A 24,440-nucleotide genomic window follows, 5' to 3' on the forward strand; every position below is an offset into this window, starting at 1 on the left:
CATAGACTAACATAGGTCCGTGCGAGGCGCGTGAAAATCACACACGTTGCACGGACGTATTACACGTTCGTCTGAATAAGCCCTAACAATAAGGCCCAGTTCACAGAGTTTTTGGACCTTGATATTGACTCGGACACTGCGTCAGAATCAGCACCAAACAACTTCCAAAACCGCCTCCCATTGATTTAATCTGAAATCAATGGGAGCCAGTCGCGGAAAAAAGAAAAAGCAGCACGTCCTTTCTTGCCGCGGTTCCGCCTCTGACCTCCCATCTAAATCAATGGGAGGCAGAAAATGCATTTTTCGCTGCCTTTTTTGTCTGCTGTCCTCAATCGCCGCGGGCAAAAAACGCAGCAAAAAACGCGGCAAGATAGTGTGGGCAGGTCAAAATCTGCCTCAAAATTCTTTAAGGAATTTTGAGGCAGATTTTTTTGGCCTGCAAAAATACTCTGTGTGAACAGGGCCATACATAAACAGCACTTTCAGACACTTTACTCACTGTGTCAGAAGAGCTGCTCCCACTCCAGTCCTCGTCAGGTGATGTCTTCGGTCCAGATGTCGTCCTTCACCTCCAGGCTCCAGAAAATTGCGGGGATCGAAGAACTCCTGCCGTCGCGCAAGAACTGGACTCCTCCCCCTCTCCTTACGCAGCTACGCTCTGGAGGAGGAGAAGAAGGAGGAGGCGGAGGCGGAGTCGGACGAGGAGGCGCTGGACGAGGAGGCCGAGGAGGAGGACGAGGAGGCGGAGGAGGAGGACGAGGAGTCGGAGGCGGGCCAGCAGGTAATTAGACTGTGCGCCGCTGTTCTTCCCAGTTGATTGGTCGCTGTACTTTTGGTGCGTGCGCACCGCATCCCTCTCGGCGGCGGGCACGAGCGGGTTGCTTTCCAGCCTTCCCCAGGTCATTCGCGCGTGAGCGCGCGTTTGCGGTAACGAGCGCGCCGGCGCGCGCTTGCGGTCGTTCGCGCGCGCGGTCGCGCGCGGTGTTTCGCGGCAGTGTTAGATGAGAGGGGGGCCCGCAGCTCACAGCGGTGTTTGATGAGAGCCCCGGGGGCCCGCAGCTCACGACATTGCTTTGGTGAAAAGAACAGGCCCCATTGCAGGGGCCTGTTTTTTTCTAACAAAGGCAAGTCGCGGCAGTTGCCGGGCCCCCCTTTCAATTAAGTTTGGCCGGGCCCCCTACAGTAGTACCCCTAATACCCCCCTGATGGCGGCCCTGCCTAGTGCTATCCGAACCTTGTAACTATTGACCAGATGTGACCACAAAACCCTCTACATAGCTCAGCAAAGAAGTAACACGTGACTGTAGGATCAGACTACACAGACTTCGTTTGTAGACAATAAACATGGGGACACTTATGCCCATTGCAGGCAACTGAGTGCCATCCAGGCCGTATTTCACGGCATCCGAGTGGCACCCGACAGTTTTCACGGACCTGTTCACTTCAGCGAGTGGAACTTTCCAATACGTGCGCATGGGGTCTGCATAGGAGCTGTGTACACAAAACTGTAGGATATTTTTAACCAAGACAAATTTGCTTCATTGATTCATTCTAGAAACGGTTGCAAAGCTGAATATAGTCTTTAAATATGTCCGCAGTGGCGTAGCTATAGGGGTCGCAGCGGTCGCAACTGCGACCGGGCCCCGTAGCTAAGGGGGCCCGCAGGCCCCCCTCACCACACTAGCGCTGCAATGATTTCTCTGCATTGCTGGTCACTGCTGGGGTACAAAAGAGACCCGGTGGCAGCTCGACTGTCAGAGAGTCATAGCGTGGAGGGGGAACAAGAGGGTGTTGTAAGATGGGTGGATTCCTCTATCAATAATTTTCCGAGACCCAGCTCCGCCCACTGTGCTGTCCACCCAATCAGCTCACTTCTTGCTGTTTGCCTCTTCCTTGTGACCTGGGCAAGGGAAAGGAATGGCTACAGGAAGAAGATCGTGTGCTGCTGCTCCTCCCCGGCAGTACGAGCCGAGCCGCAGTGTCCACTGTTACAGAGCTCAGGAATCCTGACTACTGCTGCTCTCTGACCCCTACACCAGATGTAAGTAGCAACTATTAACCCCTTCACTGTGTGTCATGCTGAGCTGTCCACACCTCAGGGCTGACCATCTATCTATCTGTCTGTCTATTCTATCTCCTGTCTCTATCTATCTATCTAATCTATCTATCTATCTAATCTATCTATCTGTCTATCCTATCTCCTGTCTCTATCTATCTATCTATCTATCTCATATCTATCTATCTATCTCATATCTATCTATCTATCTATCTATCTATCTCATATCTATCTATCTATCTATCTCATATCTATCTATCTATCTCATATCTATCTATCTATCTATCTATCTCATATCTATCTATCTATCTATCTATCTATCTATCTATCTATCTATCTATCTATCTATCTATCTATCTATCTAATATCTATCATCTATCTATCTATCTATCTATCTATCTCATATCTATCTATCTATCTATCTATCTCATATCTATCTATCTATCTATCTATCTATCTATCTATCTATCTATCTCATATCTATCTATCTATCTATCTATCTATCTATCTATCTAATCTATCTCATATCTATCTCATATCTATCTATCTATCTATCTCATATCTATCTATCTATCTATCTATCTATCTATCTCATATCTATCTATCTATCTATCTATCTATCTATCTCATATCTATCTATCTATCTATCTATCTATCTATCTATCTCATATCTATCTATCTATCTATCTATCTCATATCTATCTATCTATCTATCTATCTATCTATCTATCTATCTAATCTATCTCATATCTATCTCATATCTATCTATCTATCTATCTCATATCTATCTATCTATCTATCTATCTCATATCTATCTATCTATCTATCTATCTATCTATCTCATATCTATCTATCTATCTCTATCTATCTATCTATCTCATATCTATCTATCTATCTATCTATCTATCTATCTATCTATCTATCTATCTATCTCTCTATCTATCTATCTATCTATCTCATATCTATCTATCTATCTAATCTATCTCTCATATCCATCCATCTTTATCTACTTACCTCCATTTATCAATATTATCTATTTATATCATATCTATTTTCTATCTATCTAGAAATAAATATATAAACACACACATACATACACTGGCGTAGCTATAGGGGTCGCAGCGGTCGCAATTGCGGTCGGGCCCCGAAGCCAGGGGGGCCCACAGCCCCCCGCACCACATCAATAAAAAGTTACTATAGTAACTCGGGCCGCGGGCCCCTGTTACTATAGTAACAGACTGTACTTACCTTCCTGGTTCCGGATCGCAGCGGAGGTCCTGACGTCACAGCGCTATGCGCCGCGCACAACATCGAGAGGACAGGACTTCCGCCGCGGCTGAAGAGGAAGGTAAGATTAGTTGCCCTGACTCGCGGGGTCCGACTCCTGGGACCCGCCAATCAGCTGTTGTGAAGGGGCCGCAGCACTCGTACGAGAGCTGCTCCCCTTCATTCCTGTCACTTCATTCCGGTCACACTGTGAATCCGTGTCGGCGATTCACAGTGTGAGCGAGTAGTGAAAAGAAGGGGAAGCAGCTCTAGTACGAGTGCTGCGGCCCCTTCACAACAGCTGATTGGCGGGTCCCGGGAGACGGACCCCGGACACATCAGCTATTGATGGCCTATCCTGAGGACAGGCGATCAATGTTTAGGGACTGCACAACCCCTTTAAGCCTACGATGTAGCAGGCTTAGGGGGCCCATGAGACAGGATCACAGATTGTGTGATCCTGTCTGCTGGGCGCTGTATCTAAGACAATCACATGGTAGGCTTAGATACATGGCCCATGTGTGATCCTGTCTGCTGGGCCCTGTATCTAAGCCTACCACACTGTAGGTTTAGATACAGGGCCCCAGCACACAGTAATCTTATACTGTATAAGATTACTGTCTGCTGGACCCTGTATCTAAGCCTACGATGTGGTAGGCTTAGATACAGGGTCCCACAGACAGTATCACACATGGGCCCTGTGTCTAAGCCTAACATGTGTTACTAATCATTTTTTGTGTGTTTTCTTACAGGTTCGGTCGTTGGACTACGTCGGATTCCAGGACTACTTCGATGACAGCTTTTTTTTTTATTATCAATAAAATGGTTAATGAGGGCTGTGTGTGTTTTTTTTTTATTTCAATAAAATATTTTTTATATATCTGTGTTTTTATTTAAACTATATTACTACCGCCTTAGTAATGGCCGCCGGCTGATTGACAGCATCCATTGCTAAGGCGGGGCTTAGTGTTAGCCGATGCAGAGGCTAACACTAACCCCCTTTATTACCCCGGTACCCACCGCCACCAGGGGTGCTGGGAAGAGCCGGGTACGATCCAGTACCTGACCATCTGTAGTGATGGTCGGCCACTGGGGTGGCCGCAGGCTGGTATTATCAGGAGGGGAATGGCCAAAAACAGTGGCCCTTCCTACCCTGGTGATGCTAGGCTGCTGCTGCTTTATTGTATCTGGCTGGTTATGAAAAATGGGGGGGACCCCACGTCATTTAAAAAATAAATAAATAATTGGAAAGAACGATGTGGGGTCCCCCCCAATTTTCATAACCAGCCAGATACAACACAGCAGCAGCAGGCAGCATTACCAGGGTGAGAAGGGCCACTGTTTTTGGCCTTCCCCAGCCTAATACTACCAGCCTGCGGCCTGCCCGTCACTACAGATGGTCGGGTACTGGTTTGTACCCGGCTCTTCCCAGCACCCCTGGTGGCGGTGGGTACCGGGGTAATAATGGGGGTTAGTGTAGCCTCTGCACCGGCCAACATTAAGCCTCGCCTTAGTAATGGAGGTTGTCAATCAGCCGGCGGCCATTACTAAGGCGGTGATAATAAAGTTTAAAAAGATACAATCACATAGAAAAAATATTTTATTGAAATAAAAAAACACAACCCTCATTAACCATTTTATTGAGACTAAAAAAAACGCCATCATAGAAGTCCTCGAATCCGAAGTCCAACAACCGAACCTGTAAAAAAAACACAAACACACAAAAATAATCAGTAACACATAAAGAAGCAAAATTATTATTCTTACCTTTCCTGGGTCCAGCGCTGGAGACGCAATGTCAGCGAGCTGGGCCCTGTATCTAATCCAATCATGTGTGATACAGTCTGCTGAGCCCTGTATCTAATCCTATCATGTGTGATACTGTCTGCTGGGCCCTATATCTAATCCTATCATGTGTGATACAGTCTGCTGAGCTGTGTATCTAATCCAATCATGTATGATACTGTCTGCTGGGCCCTATATCTAATCCGATCATGTGTGATACTGTCTGCTGAGCCACTGTATCTAATCCTATCATGTGTGATACTGTCTGCTGAGCCACTGTATCTAATCCTATCATGTGTGGTACTGTCTGCTGAGCTGTGTATCTAATCCTATCATGTGTGATACTGTCTGCTGAGCCACTGTATCTAATCCTATCATGTGTGATACAGTCTGCTGAGCTGTGTATCTAATCCTATCATGTGTGATACTGTCTGCTGGGCCCTACATCTAATCCGATCATGTGTGATACTGTCTGCTGAGCTGTGTATCTAATCCTATCATGTGTGATACTGTCTGCTGGGCCCTGTATCTAATCGTATCTTGTGTGATACTGTCTGCTGGGCCCTACATCTAATCCGATCATGTGTGATACTGTCTGCTGAGCCACTGTATCTAATACTATCATGTGTGATACTGCCTTCTGAGCCACTGTATGTAATCCTATCATGTGTGATACTGTCTGCTGAGCCACTGTATCTAATCCTATCATGTGTGGTACTGTCTGCTGAGCCACTGTATCTAATCCTATCATGTGTGATACTTTTCTGCTGGGCCACTGTATCTAATCCTATCATGTGTGATACTGTCTGCTGAGCCACTGTATCTAATCCTATCATGTGTGATACTGTCTGCTGAGCTAATGTATCTAATCCTATCCATAGTTCATAGGGTCGTAGTACTATAGATATGCTATGCTGTCTCCTAAACACACATTTTTTTGGGGCGGACACATGTATTGGGGCTATTTCCCCTGACATTTTAAGCCCAGAGGGTATGTTCACACGGCAGCGTCCGTTACGGCTGAAATTACGGTGCTGTTTTGAAAGCTGCGGACCGTCGGCCATGAGAAGTTTGCGGGGGGGGGGGGGGCAGTAAGAATTTTTGCATCGGGGCCCATGAGCCTTTAGCTACGCCCCTGAATATGTGCATTGCAACATTAGTGCATTATTTACAAATAACGCCTGATATTTTGTCTCCAAGCCTCATGTTTATTATGGATATATTGTGGATATATTGTGGATAGACGGTTTATAAGTAAGCAGTCAACAGTACAGGTTGCGTAAGTAGAAATAAAACATCCAAACACGGTGGGAATTGTTACCTACCGTCAGCTCTGTGTGTCTCCAGGCAAGCGCCAGGGAATAAAGTATTATACTTGACAGATGACAAGTCAAAGAACTGGTCAATAAAGAGAAGAAGTGGCGAGTAATACGCAACAGCGCGCCGGCATACTCTACCCTCGTTATGTGTCCTCACAAAAGATTTGAAGCTTTCTCTCCTCAAAAATTGCCTTCTGTTTTCTTCTCTCCATTGTTACTTTTTTAAAAATATTATTTATTAAAGCCATCGCTGAATTCTTTAATCTACCTCCTGCATTGCGCTCAACTCACAAAGAAGCAATTTCATGTCCCTAACCTTAAGAGACAAGGAACACCAAAAATAAAACATTGAGCAAATATAACCAATATAGGGAAAACTGATAAAGATAAAAATAAAATGTTAAGAGATACAAACATGAAACGTGACATTGTGCCTTCAATGAAGCTAAAAATATATCTTCTGTTGTACATGGCAAGAAAAAAAAAAATGAAATATGTCAAATATATTTAATAAAAAAAACAAAACAAAACAAAATTAATAATAATAATAACAACAATAGTCATAAATAATAATAATAATAATAACTATTATAATGTTATGGCTCTTTTCTTCAGTCGTGGTGACGCTCTTGTCCATGGGCTGTTTCTAGTATTGCAATTCGGCATCTTTCGAGTGAACGGGGCTGAGCATTCATACCCGACATGACCCATGGACAAGAGTGACACCCTTTCTGAATAATCAGCCAAGTTTTTTTTAAATTGTATTCACCTTTAATACTGAACAGTTATGTTGTGCTAAATTATTTATTTCCCCTGCAGCATCTGCCAGAGAAAATCGGAAATTTTTGAGGAAAGTCTCAGTCCAGTTGCCCATTCTTGCAAATTTTTGGATATTAACTCAAAGGGGTGGTTTAATTAGAAAAAAAGGGTCTGCTTTTATGTTATTGTTATTTTCAAAAAACAGCACCAGGTTTGTGCAGTTGCAATACCAGACACAACCATGGGACTAAAGTGGTGCTGTTTGAATAAAAAGCAGACATTTTCTTTTCATGTCATACAACCCCCTTAACAGGACCATCACAATATATTTGTCACACTTACGGATGTAAAGGTTTCTGGAGTTTCTCAGCACTGGAGATATAAAGCAAAGTACTGATCATGGGAGCTGGGAGATTTCTGTCACTCAACTGATTGGAATACAGTACAGCCATTAGCCTCTTCATAGTCGGAAATGGCTGGTAACAGGAAACAATAGATTGCATACATGGAGAAGGCATTGGACAGCACAGGAAATAGAAACGAAATAGCCATTTTTTTGTTAGTTTGTTTTTTTACCAGTGTCTTCTCAATGTAGACTTTTATAGCAGATCCAAAAAAATATCACCCACCTATTCAAGGAATAGGGGTCCTCTGACACTAAATTAAAAAAAGCAACTGGCGCCCCCTCTTACTGGAGAAGACCTAATGGATAGATTAAAGTCTATAGAAAATACAGAAATAGCCAAGCAAGCGCGCCAGCAGACGACTTGTTTTATTGACGGCGGATTAGTGGACCCTTCATCTCCGGTGGGGGTTTCAGAGTTCCTATGGATCTGCCATAAATATTGGAATGACCAAAGTGTGTAATGCAATCTTCTATAGAGACCAGCAGGTCTCCGCAACTAATACAGAATAAAGGAGATTTTATTATTTAGCAGTCTTCACTTTCAGATAATTTAGATATTAAAGTGTTGTGACAGCGCACTCCGCCACGTTCCGAAAAGTCCGCCGCCTGTGACCCCACAATCGACACGTAAAAACTGAACGAATCGTTCAAACTGTTTTGATACTTTACAAATCAAAATCTTTATTAATCACGTCATGACAGGCGGCTCATTTAATCAGTTAATCTAATTTTATTTAATCTTTTAAAGTAGCGGCGCTCCACTCTGACGACTACCTAAAAATTGTATATTTGTCACATCAAAACAAATATAAGTCCAGGTGACGCATATTAAAAATTACCATAGATTATGCGATCTACCCGAATGTAAATGGATTACTATAATTAAGATACGGCTGCTGGTGGCAGATTGAAGGAAAAAACTGAGGAAATCACAGAACTTAATTGTGAAATTACAATATGCCAAGAAAGCAGCAAGACAAGTTACACTGACCTGTCTGCCTAAGAGGAGCCTGAAAGAAAGTGACACCCACCTCCATGACAGACTGTATATATATATATATATATATATATATATATATATATATATATATATTACTTGTGAGAAAATACCCAATATATTACATATAAATAAACATTGTACCAACAAAAATAATACAGTAGTTATATGCTTGTATATAGGTGGGCAGTATTATAGTAGTTATATTCTTGTATATAGGGGGCAGTATTCTAATAGTTATATTCTTATATATAGGGGCAGTATTATAGTAGTTATATTCTTGTATATAGGGGGCAGTATTCTAATAGTTATATTCTTATATATAGGGGCAGTATTATAGTAGTTATATTCTTGTATATAGGAGCAGTATTATAGTAGTTATATTCTTGTATATAGGTGGGCAGTATTATAGTAGTTATATTCTTGTATATGGGAGGCAGTATTATAGTAGGTATATTCTTGTATATAGGAGGCAGTATTATAGTAGTTATATTCTTGTATATAGGGGGCAGTATTCTAATAGTTATATTCTTATATATAGGGGCAGTATTATAGTAGTTATATTCTTGTATATAGGAGCAGTATTATAGTAGTTATATTCTTGTATATAGGTGGGCAGTATTATAGTAGTTATATTCTTGTATATGGGAGGCAGTATTATAGTAGGTATATTCTTGTATATAGGAGGCAGTATTATAGTAGTTATATTCTTGTATATAGGGAGGAGTATTATAGTAGTTATATTCTTGTATATAGGGGCAGTATTATAGTAGTCATATTCTTGTATATAGGAACAGTATTATAGTAGTTATATTCTTGTATATAGGAGCAGTATTATAGTAGTTATATTCTTGTATATAGGGGCAGTATTATAGTAGTTATATTCTTGTATATAGGAGCAGTATTATAGTAGTTATATTCTTGTATATAGGGGGCAGTATTATAGTAGTTATATTCTTGTATATAGGAGGCAGTATTATAGTAGTTATATTCTTGTATATAGGGAGGAGTATTATAGTAGTTATATTCTTGTATATAGGGGCAGTATTATAGTAGTCATATTCTTGTATATAGGAGCAGTATTATAGTAGTTATATTCTTGTATATAGGAGCAGTATTATAGTAGTTATATTCTTGTATATAGGGGCAGTATTATAGTAGTTATATTCTTGTATATAGGAGCAGTATTATAGTAGTTATATTCTTGTATATAGGGGGCAGTATTATAGTAGTTATATTCTTGTATTTAGGGGAGCAGTATTATAGTAGCTATATTCTTGTATATAGGGGGCAGTATTATAGTAGATATATTCTTGTATATAGGAGGAGTATTATAGTAGTTATATTCTTGTATATAGGGGCAGTATTATAGCAGTTATATTCTTGTATATAGGGAGCAGTATTATAGTAGTTATATTCTTGTATATAGGAGGCAGTATTATAGTAGTTATATTCTTGTACATAGGGGGCAGTATTATAGTAGTTATATTCTTGTATATAGGGGCAGTATTATAGTAGTTATATTCTTGTATATAGGGGCAGTATTATAGTAGTTAAATTCTTGTATATAGGAGAAGTATTATAGTAGATATATTCTTGTATAGGGGGCAGTATTATAGTAGTTATATTCTTGTATATAGGAGCAGTATTATAGTAGTTATATTCTTGTATATAGGAGCAGTATTATAGTAGTTATATTCTTGTATATAGGAGCAGTATTATAGTAGATATATTCTTGTATAGGGGGCAGTATTATAGTAGTTATATTCTTGTATATAGGAGCAGTATTATAGTAGTTATATTCTTGTATATAGGAGCAGTATTATAGTAGTTATATTCTTGTATATAGGAGCAGTATTATAGTAGTTATATTCTTGTATATAGGGGCAGTATTATAGTAGTTATATTCTTGTATATAGGGAGCAGTATTATAGTAGTTATATTCTTGTATATAGGGGGCAGTATTATAGTACTTATATTCTTGTATATAGGAGCAGTATTATAGTAGTTATATTCTTGTATATAGGGGCAGTATTATAGTAGTTATAGTCTTGTATATAGGAGCAGTATTATAGTAGTTATATTCTTGTATATAGGGGCAGTATTATAGTAGTTATATTCTTGTATATAGGAGCAGTATTCTAATAGTTATATTCTTATATATAGGGGCAGTATTATAGTAGTTATATTCTTGTATATAGGAGCAGTATTATAGTAGTTATATTCTTGTATAAAGGTGGGCAGTATTATAGTAGTTATATTCTTGTATATGGGAGGCAGTATTATAGTAGGTATATTCTTGTATATAGGAGGCAGTATTATAGTAGTTATATTCTTGTATATAGGGAGGAGTATTATAGTAGTTATATTCTTGTATATAGGGGCAGTATTATAGTAGTCATATTCTTGTATATAGGAGCAGTATTATAGTAGTTATATTCTTGTATATAGGAGCAGTATTATAGTAGTTATATTCTTGTATATAGGGGCAGTATTATAGTAGTTATATTCTTGTATATAGGAGCAGTATTATAGTAGTTATATTCTTGTATATAGGGGGCAGTATTATAGTAGTTATATTCTTGTATATAGGAGGCAGTATTATAGTAGTTATATTCTTGTATATAGGGAGGAGTATTATAGTAGTTATATTCTTGTATATAGGGGCAGTATTGTAGTAGTCATATTCTTGTATATAGGAGCAGTATTATAGTAGTTATATTCTTGTATATAGGAGCAGTATTATAGTAGTTATATTCTTGTATATAGGGGCAGTATTATAGTAGTTATATTCTTGTATATAGGAGCAGTATTATAGTAGTTATATTCTTGTATATAGGGGGCAGTATTATAGTAGTTATATTCTTGTATTTAGGGGGGCAGTATTATAGTAGTTATATTCTTGTATATAGGGGGCAGTATTAAGGTAGTTATATTCTTGTATATAGGAGCAGTATTATAGTAGCTATATTCTTGTATATAGGGGGCAGTATTATAGTAGATATATTCTTGTATATAGGAGGAGTATTATAGTAGTTATATTCTTGTATATAGGGGCAGTATTATAGCAGTTATATTCTTGTATATAGGGAGCAGTATTATAGTAGTTATATTCTTGTATATAGGAGGCAGTATTATAGTAGTTATATTCTTGTACATAGGGGGCAGTATTATAGTAGTTATATTCTTGTATATAGGGAGCAGTATTATAGTAGTTATATTCTTGTATATAGGGGCAGTATTATAGTAGTTATATTCTTGTATATAGGGGCAGTATTATAGTAGTTAAATTCTTGTATATAGGAGAAGTATTATAGTAGATATATTCTTGTATAGGGGGCAGTATTATAGTAGTTATATTCTTGTATATAGGAGCAGTATTATAGTAGTTATATTCTTGTATATAGGAGCAGTATTATAGTAGTTATATTCTTGTATATAGGAGCAGTATTATAGTAGTTATATTCTTGTATATAGGGGGCAGTATTATAGTAGTTATATTCTTGTATATAGGAGCAGTATTATAGTAGTTATATTCTTGTATATAGGGGGCAGTATTATAGTACTTATATTCTTGTATATAGGAGCAGTATTATAGTAGTTATATTCTTGTATATAGGAGCAGTATTATAGTAGTTATAGTCTTGTATATAGGAGCAGTATTATAGTAGTTATATTCTTGTATATAGGAGCAGTATTATAGTAGTTATATTCTTGTATATAGGGGGCAGTATTATAGTAGTTATAGTCTTGTATATAGGAGCAGTATTATAGTAGTTATATTCTTATATATAGGGGGCAGTATTATAGTAGTTATATTCTTGTATATAGGGAACAGTATTATAGTAGTTATATTCTTGTATATAGGAGGCAGTATTATAGTAGTTATATTCTTATATATAGGGGCAGTATTATAGTAGTTATATTCTTGTATATAGGGGGCAGTATTATAGTAGTTATATTCTTGTATATAGGGGGCAGTATTATAGTAGTTATATTCTTGTATATAGGAGCAGTATTATAGTAGTTATATTCTTGAGCCTCCTGACGAAGCCGGTCTATCGGGCGAAACGCGCGTCGAGGCGCTTGTTCACCCATCCATTTCCTCTGACCCTTCACGCTCTCCACCATGTCTCAGGGTATGTGCATGTGTTTTTTCAGCCTTTTGTAGCCTCCACATTATTGTGCTATTCTGTCCAGCCGTGGCAGCTATACTTCTCTTGGCTATTTGAGACGTTATACTATCTGTGCACGTCTCCAGCTGCACCTTCTACGTACTATTATTGTGCAGGTTCTGTATGCATCACTATATGTATATCTAATCACTATATATTGTGTAGGCTATGATTTTACTGTTGTATATTGTTACTTTCAGCTGATAGCACTATGCCATGTGTGGGACTTACCACCACACACCCTTGGGCTTATAAATTGTTTACTAGTATTTGAGCGTGTTCTAGGTTATTAGTGGACGGTTGATTCTGTTGGTCATGGTCTATTACATCTGACCCTGTTGTACATGTCTCCGTGTATGTTGTATCATATCTCTCTTTCCATTATTTGTTATTTGTCATTATATTTAATAAAGATTTTTTGTACTTTTTACTATTGAGTACATTATTTTTCTAAGGGTTATGTCCCAATTGGTTCGTTTCTAGGTCTATATGCTATAAGGGACCCCAGTATACGCCATTTTTTGGTGTGAGGTTTTTGGTTAGGTTGTCTTGAATATTCTTGTATATAGGGGGCAGTATTATAGTAGTTATATTCTTGTATATAGGAGCAGTATGATAGTAGTTATATTCTTGTATATAGGGGCAGTATTATAGTAGTTATATTCTTGTATATAGGGGCAGTATTATAGTAGTTATATTCTTGTATATAGGTGGTAGTATTATAGTAGGTATATTCTTGTATATAGGGGCAGTATTATAGTAGTTATATTCTTGTATATAGGGGGCAGTATTATAGTAGTTATATTCTTGTATATAGGGGCAGTATTATAGTAGTTATATTCTTGCATATAGGAGCCAGTATTATAGTAATTACATTCTTGCATATAGGAGCCAGTATTATAGTAGTTATATTCTTGTATATAGGGGCAGTATTATAGTAGTTATATTCTTGTATATAGGGGGCAGTATTATAGTAGTTATGTTCTTGTATACAGGGGCAGTATTATAGTAGTTATATTCTTGTATACAGGGGCAGTATTATAGTAGTTATATTCTTGTATACAGGGGCAGTATTATAGTAGTTATATTCCTGTATATAGGAGCAGTATTATAGTAGTTATATTCTTGTATATAGGGGCAGTATTATAGTAGTTATATTCTTGTATATAGGGGCAGTATTATAGTAGTTATATTCTTGTATATAGGGGCAGTATTATAGTAGTTATATTCTTGTATATAGGGGGCAGTATTATAGTAGTTATATTCTTGTATATAGGGGGCAGTATTATAGTAGTTATATTCTTGTATATAGTGGGCAGTATTATAGTAGTTATATTCTTGTATATAGGGGACAGTATTATAGTAGTTATATTCTTGTATATAGGAGCAGTATTATAGTAGTCATATTCTTGTATATAAGAGGCAGTATTATAGTAGTTACATTCTTGCATATAGGAGCCAGTATTATAGTAATTATATTCTTGTATATAGGGGCAGTATTATAGTAGTTATATTCTTGTATATAGGGGCAGTATTATAGTAGTCATATTCTTGTATATAAGAGGCAGTATTATAGTAGTTACATTCTTGCATATAGGAGCCAGTATTATAGTAATTATATTCTTGTATATAGGGGCAGTATTATAGTAGTTATATTCTTGTATATAGGGGCAGTATTATAGTAGTTATATTCTTGTATATAGGGGGCAGTATTATAGTAGTTACATTCTTGCATATAGGTGGCAGTATTATAGTAATTATATTCTTGTATATAGGGGGCAGTATTATAGTAGTTATATTCTTGTATATAGGAGCAGTATTATAGTAGTTATATTCTTGTATATAGGGGGCAGTATTATAGTAGTTATATTCTTGTATATAGGGAACAGTATTATAGTAGTTATATTCTTGTATATAGGAGCAGTATTATAGTAGTTATATTCTTGTATATAGGGGCGGTATTATAGTAGTTATATTATTGTATATAGGTGGCAGTATTATAGTAATTATATTCTTGTATATAGGAGCAGTATTATAGTAGTTATATTCTTGTATATAGGGGACAGTATTATAGTAGTTATATTCTTGTATATAGGAGCAGTATTATAGTAGTCATATTCTTGTATATAAGAGGCAGTATTATAGTAGTTACATTCTTGCATATAGGAGCCAGTATTATAGTAATTATATTCTTGTATATAGGGGCAGTATTATAGTAGTTATATTCTTGTATATAGGGGCAGTATTATAGTAGTCATATTCTTGTATATAAGAGGCAGTATTATAGTAGTTATATTCTTGCATATAGGAGCCAGTATTATAGTAATTATATTCTTGTATATAGGAGCCAGTATTATAGTAATTATATTCTTGTATATAGAGGCAGTATTATAGTAGTTACATTCTTGCATATAGGAGCCAGTATTATAGTAATTATATTCTTGTATATAGGGGCAGTATTATAGTAGTTATATTCTTGTATATAGGGGCAGTATTATAGTAGTTATATTCTTGTATATAGGGGGCAGTATTATAGTAGTTACATTCTTGCATATAGGTGGCAGTATTATAGTAATTATATTCTTGTATATAGGAGCAGTATTATAGTAGTTATATTCTTGTATATAGGGGGCAGTATTATAGTAGTTATATTCTTGTATATAGGGGCAGTATTATAGTAGTTATATTCTTGTATATAGGGGGCAGTATTATAGTAGTTATATTCTTGTATATAGGAGCAGTATTATAGTAGTTATATTCTTGTATATAGGGGCGGTATTATAGTAGTTATATTATTGTATATAGGTGGCAGTATTATAGTAATTATATTCTTGTATATAGGAGCAGTATTATAGTAGTTATATTCTTGTATATAGGGGCGGTATTATAGTAGTTATATTATTGTATATAGGTGGCAGTATTATAGTAATTATATTCTTGTATATAGGAGCAGTATTATAGTAGTTATATTCTTGTATATAGGAGCAGTATTATGGTAGTTATATTCTTGTATACAGGGGGCAGTATTATAGTAGTTATATTCTTGTATATAGGGGGCAGTATTATAGTAATTATATTCTTGTATATAGGAGCAGTATTATAGTAGTTATATTCTTGTATATAGGGGCAGTATTATTCTGCCAGGCCAAGCCAAGCCTCCTTGGCTCTGAGCAATGTCCCCGCACAAGTACAGCAGCAGATACCACCACACAGTACTACAACATGTGAACAGATGGAATAAGCTCACCTTACCCGAGCAGAAACACTAATGAGGTTCGTAATTATGGACGAAATCTACGATCATGTGCATGGGGCCATAGGGCCAGTTCACACTGTGGTTTTTTTTGCGCCGATTTTGAGTCGGAAACCGCGTTTGAATCAGAGCAAACAAACAGCAGAAATGGCCTCCGAACCTTGCGGTTTCGCCTCTGAAATCAATTGGAGGCAGAGCATGCATTTTACGCTGAGTTTTTTTCCTGCTGCCCTGAATGGCTGAGGGCTAAAAATTACACGTATACTGCGGCAAGCAAGTGAAGGCAGGTCAAAATCTGATTATTTTCTGCCTGCAAATTCCTCTGTGTGAACTAGGCCTTATTGTAGTTATATTCTTTTACATACGCAGTGTGCAGTATTAGGGTACGAACACACACAGCATATTCAGGGCGGATATGCTGTGCCAAGCTTTGCAGCGTAACCGCCCTGAACACAGCAGGGAATGCTTTTCGAAAAAGCGCACCACATTGTGTTTTTTTCCGGTGGAATTTCCGCTGCATAAAGCAGTGCCGGAAAAATATAAAAAAAAACTTTCATACTTACCCCCTCCCTCTTCTCTGCACGCAGTCCGGCCTACTGGGATGATGTTGCAGGTCATGTGACCGCTGCAGCCTGTGATTGGCTGCAGCGGTCACATGGGATGATACGGTATCCCAGGAGGCCGGACTATAGAAGTAGCAGGGAATTCTGGGTAAGTATAACTGTCCCAACACACACCACTTTGTTGCGGGTTTAAGCACCCAATTGAATTCAATGGGAAAACCCGCAGCAGAAAAGCTGCGATTCCGCAGCATTAATTGACATGCTGCAGTTGAGGAAACTGCAGGTCAATTTATGTGCGTTATTTTCGGCGTTTTTTTTTTTGCGCAGGGACGAGATTTGTTGAAATATCCCCCACACTGCTACTACTGTAATACGATGTTTGTGGATTTTCTGAAATTCCGGAAAATCCCGCAGTATTTACGCCACGTGTCTTCGTACCCTTTTAGTATAATGGGGGCAAGCAGGCAGAAATATAGGGGATTTACACGCACCAGATTGTCAGATATCAGTTCCATTCATCTGAATGCGTTTTTTTTTCTGCAAGTTCCAATCAGATGAATTGATCTTTTATTAGTCACAGAAAATTGATGCAACTTCAGTTTCTGCGTGTGACGGCGCCCGTGTACTCCGATATTCTTTACATACAGCTACATACGGTGTACGTGAACATAATGTTGGGATATATTGTCGTCTTCTTCCTCCGAGGACGACCTGTTCATGAGAGAAGTTGCAGCTGCTTCGTGACACTGAACTTCAGGGTGTGACAATAAGAAGTTGCTCATTTCCGTTCTGCAGTCCTCGCTTCACTGCGACTTCATAAAACCGTGGATTAACATTCATTGGCATCGTTCCTGAAGGCGAACTGCACAGTCAAGGAAGTGACTCCTGCCAAGAACGCTTCACGGCGAGATTGTTGGACCACAGGGAAATATTTTAAGTGAACAACTTCAATATGATCATGTTTTTTATATTTTCCCCAAAAAAAAAAAAGTTTGTATTTAACTCTCTCTGTAAAATATAATGTAAGATCTGGTTTTGGTGGGTTTTTTAGGCCTCATTCACACGACAGGGTTTCCCGGCCAGGTGCCGGCCGTTCATAAATCGGCCGGCACCCAGCTGCATTAGGAATAATAGACCCCTAATGGGGCTATTCACACGACCGATTTTTTAAACCGGCCGTCAAAAAATAGGACATGCTCTATTTTCGGCCGGGTACCCGGCCGCTCGGCTCCCATAGAAGTCTATGGGGCCGGGTAATACACGGCCATCACCGGAATGTGTCCCTAGTGATGGCCGAGTTTTCCGTCGCTTGCGCTCTATCTCCTCCTCCTCACAGCGCAGCGTGCATGTGAGGAGGAGGAGTTGATGCCATTCGGACGAATGGCTACGCTGGAGACTGGTGTTGCAGGGCCGGTGTGTACAGCAGGTGGAGGGAGCGCTGCGCTGGCTCCCTTCCCCTGCTTGTTTTAAAAGCGCCCTGGCCCGGCGACACCTTCCATGGCGCCGCTAGCAGCTGCTGCGGCTGCTACTACCGTAGCGACGCCACTATAGCAGAGCAGGGAGGTATCTCCCCGCTCTGCTATGTGCTAGCCCCGCTTTAGCTCCTTGAAGGAGCGGAATCCTCGTGTTTTCGGGAATTCCGCTCTTGGACAGAGCGCTTGATGTCTCTGTCCATATCTGGGCAGTGACATCAGGGGAAACTCCTGAAGCGGAATCCCCGAACACATGGGGATTCCCCTTCAGGAGTTGCCGCTGATGTCACTGTCCAGATCTGCCCGGCCGGGAACGGATGCAAAACCTTATGCAAACCGGCCGGGCAAAATGGCCGATTTTACCGGCCGACACTCGGGCTCGGGCGGGACCCTGTCGTGTGAATCCCGCCTTAAGGTTGAAATCATACTCGTTATCCTGTGTTTAATGTTTGGGGCTCATGTGATAACAGATTATTAGGGTACGGCCGCACGGAGGGGCCCAGACATGGTCGCAACACGGTTAACAACCGCGCTGGCACTGTGTAGGAGCGGCTGACAAATACCTCGTTAAGAGGTATTCCAGTTACATGCGCATGCGCACTGCCGCTCCATTCATTCTCTATGGCAGCACCGGTGTTTGGCTTTTTCCGGCATTGCTGCCATAGAGAATGAATAGGGGGTAAGTTGTTGTAATTTGCAAAATCGTGCGGTCATAAAGGGTATATTAATTCATGGCCATATGATTTTGCAGATAAAGCGACGGTTTACCTGCATTAACATGCGGCCACTAACAGGCTGTTTGACAGCCGCACCGAACATGGTGTCGGCACGGTTGTTGGCCGAATTGCGACCGTGTGGCCGTACCCTTACAGGTAAGGAAAGATAAATGGTCAAGCCCACCACCCGCTCACTCATAGCTATTGCTGTGTCTGTAAGGCTATGTTCACATGCTTAGCAAAAAAGTTCTGAATATTTGGAGATGTTTTCAAGGGAAAACAGCCTCTTGATTTTCAGCCGTTTTTTAATCAAACTCGCTCAAGAAGGGACATGCACTTAATTTTCGCAGGCGTTTTTTTACACACCCACTTTTCAAAACGGCCACGTAAAAAAATGCCCCGTCAGAACAGAACGCCGTTTCTCCCATCGAAATAAATGTGCAGATGTTTGGAGGCGTTCAGCTTCCGTTTTTTCAGCCCTTTTTCGGGGCAATTACACCGTGTGAACATACCCTCAGATCACAACGTGGGGCAGATTTACTGATGCGGTTTACTATTTATACAACGTAAACTTAGACCAGGCATTCAGAATATACACCAAATATATTACAGTGGCGCACGCATCGGGGTAAACATACTGGACACATTTCTCTTTCTTATACCACTTTTTGGTCGGCTTAATTCATGCAAGTTTTTTTTTGGACAAAATGTTGGCGCACATCGGTGGATTTAAGCCTCGCTCTTGCCGCACAGAACACACAACTTATAGTCTCAGACACATAACCTTTCTAGATGAGATGCAAAAAGTATTTGAAACGATTATTAAATAAGGTAAACGTCATGTCCCACACGATTCTGGCTCAATTTGTATAGTAAATTTGGTTCCTCAGGGGGGTGCAGGGGGAGAAGGATTCGGGCTTGGCGGCCATAATATGCACAATGAAACGCAACAATGTTACAAACATGTGAAACCGGCTTAAAACTGGAAAGCCACTATAAGGCTGAGTTCACACGCGGCGGATACACTGCATAACAGCTCGCAGCGTATCCGCCCTGTGCGCCACAGGGAATTACGGGTAAAAAAAAACACACCAAACTGTGGTGCAGTTTTTCGCTTGGAATGTCCGCTCCCAGGGGGCCGGCCTGGAGGAAGAAACACAGACTCCTGTGTAAGTATAAGATTTTTTGTTTGGCGTTTTTTTTTTTTTGCGGCGGAATCGCTGTGAACCCGCTGCAAAAAAACACAACAACTGCTATTTGCTGCGGGCTTGACCTCCCTATTGAATTTAATGCAGAAAACATTCACAACAAATAAGCAGCGTTTACTCAAACACAACTGACATGCTGCGGAATCAATTTCCGCACCGCAGGTCAATTTGAGTGTTTTTTCCGCTCACTATTTACGCAGCGTCTGGAGGAGACTTGTTTGATCTCATCCACTTTGCTGCCACTGTATTCTCTGTAGATTTACCGCAACAAATTCCGTTGCGGAAAATCTGCAGTATTTACGCTACTTGTGAACTGACCCTAATTCGGGATTTTAAACAATAATGGATTTAATAGAAAAAATAAAAAAAATATATATATATGCAAACGAAGAAAAAAAAAAAAAAAGAGAAAGCGAAATGTAAAATAAAAATGAGAAAATAAACAGTTTTTAGTTCATGAATCTGCTCCGGGGGCCGGTCTCATGTTTGCTCTTCGTTACTTCATTGATACATTGTAGAAACATAAACACCACATTGTGACAGGTCGTATGTACAGAACACACAATGTTTACTGCACCGGGTGCCCAGAGGAGCCGGTAATCAGGAACGAGAGCCGTTCAGAACACAATCCGCATCCAGAGCCGTCACCAGGAGGGAGATCGCGCGTTACCTCCGAGACTGGCTACTTAGTGGTGCAAATATTCAGGAGATCTCACTCCATTCATTGAAATGTCTTTCACCATTAAGTTTGAGTTCCATTAAGCCAATTGTAAGAGCTTCCCATCCTGATCTGGAGGAGCGCTCGGCTTATGGGAACTCCGGCAGCTGTGGGGTCATAATAGCAACTTTATAATTGCCTGAAACCCTTTCCGTAGCCTCAGCGAGTCACTCAGGAATAACTGACTGAGCAGCGGCGCTGCGAGACCCGTCTACACAACGGAAAATGTGCGTTTCATGTCCCTGTAATTGAGGCGGCCGCAGAGAGTCACTGATCAGGAAATTAACAAATGGAAGGAAATATATTCTCCTATCGTCGTCATTTATTTCTAATAATAATAGTGATTAATAATCTTCATTAATACCAGCAGGACGATGGGATGTTTTGTATATATTTATATTTCATGCAGGTTATCTTCTCTATTTATACACGTTATGATTTCATATGGGACAATCATATGATTCACTGTGTATCTAAGCCTAACCATGTGATATGGTCTGCTGAGCCAATCTAGGCCTCATACACACGACCGTAGCCATGTGCACGGCCGGGATTTTCGGGTCGTCCGGGGGCGGAGTGTCACCCGCGAGATGCCTGCAAATCGCAGGCCGTGCAGATGGCCGCGGCCATTATTTGCTATGAGTAATAAGACATGCCCGTTCTTTCTGCGGTCCGGGCTCATGGGCCACGCACGGACCGTGAAAACCATGGTCGTGTGCATGGCCCCATAGAAATTAATGGGGCCGCAATTCTCCGTGGACTTTGGGGGAATTGCGGCCGCAAAAGCACGTTCGTGTGCATGGGGCCTTAGCCTTTCATCTGTGATACGGTCTGCTGAGTGTGTGTATTTAAGGTCCTGTTCACACAGAGTTTTTTGGCGCTGATTTTGACGTGGAAACCGCATCGAAATCAGCGCCAAAAAACGCCTGAAACAGCTTCCCAGAATTTCAATGGGAGGCGTTTTTTTCCCGCTCGTGCTTTTAGCCGCTCACGGGAAAAAAAGCGACATGCTCTTTCTTACCGCGGTTCTGTCCCTGACCTCCCATTGAAATCAAAGGGAGGCAGAGAAAGCGTTTTTCACTGCGGGGCTCAATGGCCACTGCAAGAAAATGCTGGCAGGTCAAAATCTGCCTCAGAATTCCTGAAGAAATATTGTGGAAGACTTTTTTCTGCCTGCAAAATACTCCGTATGAACAGGGCCTAAGCCTATCATGTGTGATACCATCTGCTGAGCCAATGTATCTAAGCTGTGTGTGATACGGTCTGCTGAGCTGCTGTATCTAATCTACTCATGTGTGATAGTTTGCTGAGCTGCTGTATCTAAATGTGTGTGATACTGACCTCTGAACTGTTGTATCTAAGCCTATCATGTGTGATACGGTTTTCTGAGCTGCTATATCTAAGCCGCATCATGTGGGATACTGTCTGCTGAGCTGCTGTATCTAAGCCTATCATGTGTGATACGGTCTGCTGAGCTGGTGTATCTAAGCCTATCATGTGTGATACTGTCTACTGAGCTTGTGTATCTAAGCCTATCATGTGTGATACAGTCAGAGATCCACACCACACCAATACTGTATATTCCATGTTCTAGTTTCCCATATAAGTCTCTGGTCGCACCATCATTAATATAAATCAATGAAATCCGTCCCGTAAATCTACAATGTCTCTATAATGTGTTTATTTACATTCATTAGATTTGTTACAATTGTGTAATTTAATCATCAGCCGCTTAGCCCGGCGCCTATTAATCTACATCAGGGGGAAATCCGACACCGATTATAAAGTTATTTCCATGTCGGTCACTTTCCTGAAGGAAGAAAATCAACGAGAGAAACGGGTAAGAAGTGTCAGCGCCGCGGCTTTCTGCAGAATTCTGACATTTGATCTCTTATTTCTCAGGACTGGATACAGGTCACCGTCCCCTGATCGCACAGCAGGCGCAACGCTCCACGAGGATTTATCATCACAATGATTACGGCAGCACATTCAAAGGACGACTAGTGAATTATAAAATATCAACATGACAGGATCACTGCTCCTCCAGCCACATTGGGGGGATACTAAAGCATGTAGAGTTTTGCAACAATTTTTCTTATTGCTCCAAAGCATTTAAAATAAATAAGAAAATAAACAATTAAGAAAATTTGCTAGTTTTGCAGACGAGCTTACAAAAACTCTCCATATCTACAGCTCATGTGCTGACCTACATGTTTCTATGGTTACAGACAACAAACAAACCCTGTGTAGTCGGATCCTGTAGTCATTAATCAATGTTTATAGGTTATGGGAAAGTGGAGTAACAAGTAACTGCAGGATCAGACCACACACGTAATCTGCAATCTTCAAAACACATAGGTGTGCACAGGTGCTGCATACACAAAACCTATGAGATACTTTGGAGCAATGCAATGTATCAGTCTTCATAGAATGCAACAGATTCAATATACTAACAGGGAAAGCACCGCATGAACCTAAAGCGATATTAAAGGTCCACTAATTAGTAATCCGCACCAATATATATGGAACTGATTCAGGCCAGGGGTGCAGAGAATTGAAAAATTCTGGGTTTCATGTAAATAAAGTTCATTCAATGTATACTCATATTCTACAATATCCTTCTGTACGTTGAGCCACATTTATTAGTCAATCCACACATGATTTTGGTTGAGATCGCACAGGTCGAAAAGATGCGTCTCAACTTGTGCCAAAATTACACCAAATTTAAGACATGGGCCTTCACACCCCATAAAGGAAAACTGGCATGAAAAGTGGCCATGGTCAAGCTGTAAATGTACTTTAAAATTTACCTATCAAAATGTGAAAAAAAGCCAAAAAAGTGGCGCAGATATACGGCCACATAGAAAGCGTAAAAACAAATTCAAAACAGAGAAATCCAAATGCACCAGATTTACTAACAGATTAGTAAACAATGAAACAGTATCAATAATTACCTGCTGCAATTTCACACCATTAAGGGCTTATTCAGGCGAACGTTAAAATAGTCCATGTGACGGCCATTTTTTTAACGGCCGTCACGCGGCTGCATGTATTTCTATGGGGTTATTCACACGTTTTTTGTTTTAATGAACCGTGTGAACGGCCCGTGAAAAAATACGAATGTTCTGTTTTTGTTTGTTTTCACGAATCCCTCAATAGACTCAAGTCTATGAGGGATCTGTGAAAACTGGTGGAAATTGGCAGTTTTTCACAGTCAATTTGACACACGTTCGTCTGAATAAGCCCTTATAATAAGATCTTTGCTTGCTTTCAATAAGTAGGGTTGTCAGGTGTGAATACCTCTAAGGGGTTGTCTTATCTCTGAATGAGTCTAAGGGGTGGAGCTTAAGTGAAGGATTCAACCACTCAAATTCACTGTTATTCATCAGTATATCTGGAGGTCACATGACAGGCCAATCAGCTTTCAAGATGCAGAGTCAGTGGCTAAATAACGGATTTGAAGGTTGAACCAATGAATCAACTCCACGCAAACGTATTCACGTTCCCAAACAAATGTTCTTTAAAAAACATAGAAAATCAGCCTTCCAATGCCGGATAGCCTTTAGAGGATTCTGCTTTTTTATATTATTTTTATATGGAATCTCTTTATTTCATCTATCAGATGATGCAACATTGTATCCAATCACCAATTATAAAAACGTGATAAATAATAAAGCACAAGACCGGTCTCCCCAGCTGCAACTTTACATCCACCGTCTCCAATCAAACCTCTTGATAGAATCTCCT

The 24,440-nt window shown here is 39.9% G+C and overlaps 1 protein-coding gene and 1 long non-coding RNA gene across 3 annotated transcripts in view; one reads left to right on the top strand and one right to left on the bottom strand.

The window, feature by feature from the left end:
- The window catches only part of PCDH11X (protocadherin 11 X-linked), a 1,026,455-nt gene that overhangs the window by 669,626 nt on the left and 332,389 nt on the right, over window positions 1-24,440 (bottom strand). The window lies entirely within an intron of this gene.
- LOC142659964 (uncharacterized) lies at window positions 1,783-22,839 on the top strand. The gene is made up of 2 exons (XR_012850396.1): window positions 1,783-2,041; window positions 22,596-22,839. It is a non-coding gene; the product is annotated as an uncharacterized LOC142659964 (long non-coding RNA).

The sequence above is a fragment of the Rhinoderma darwinii genome, chromosome 8 (genome assembly GCF_050947455.1).
Source record: "Rhinoderma darwinii isolate aRhiDar2 chromosome 8, aRhiDar2.hap1, whole genome shotgun sequence".
Lineage (NCBI taxonomy): Eukaryota > Metazoa > Chordata > Amphibia > Anura > Rhinodermatidae > Rhinoderma > Rhinoderma darwinii.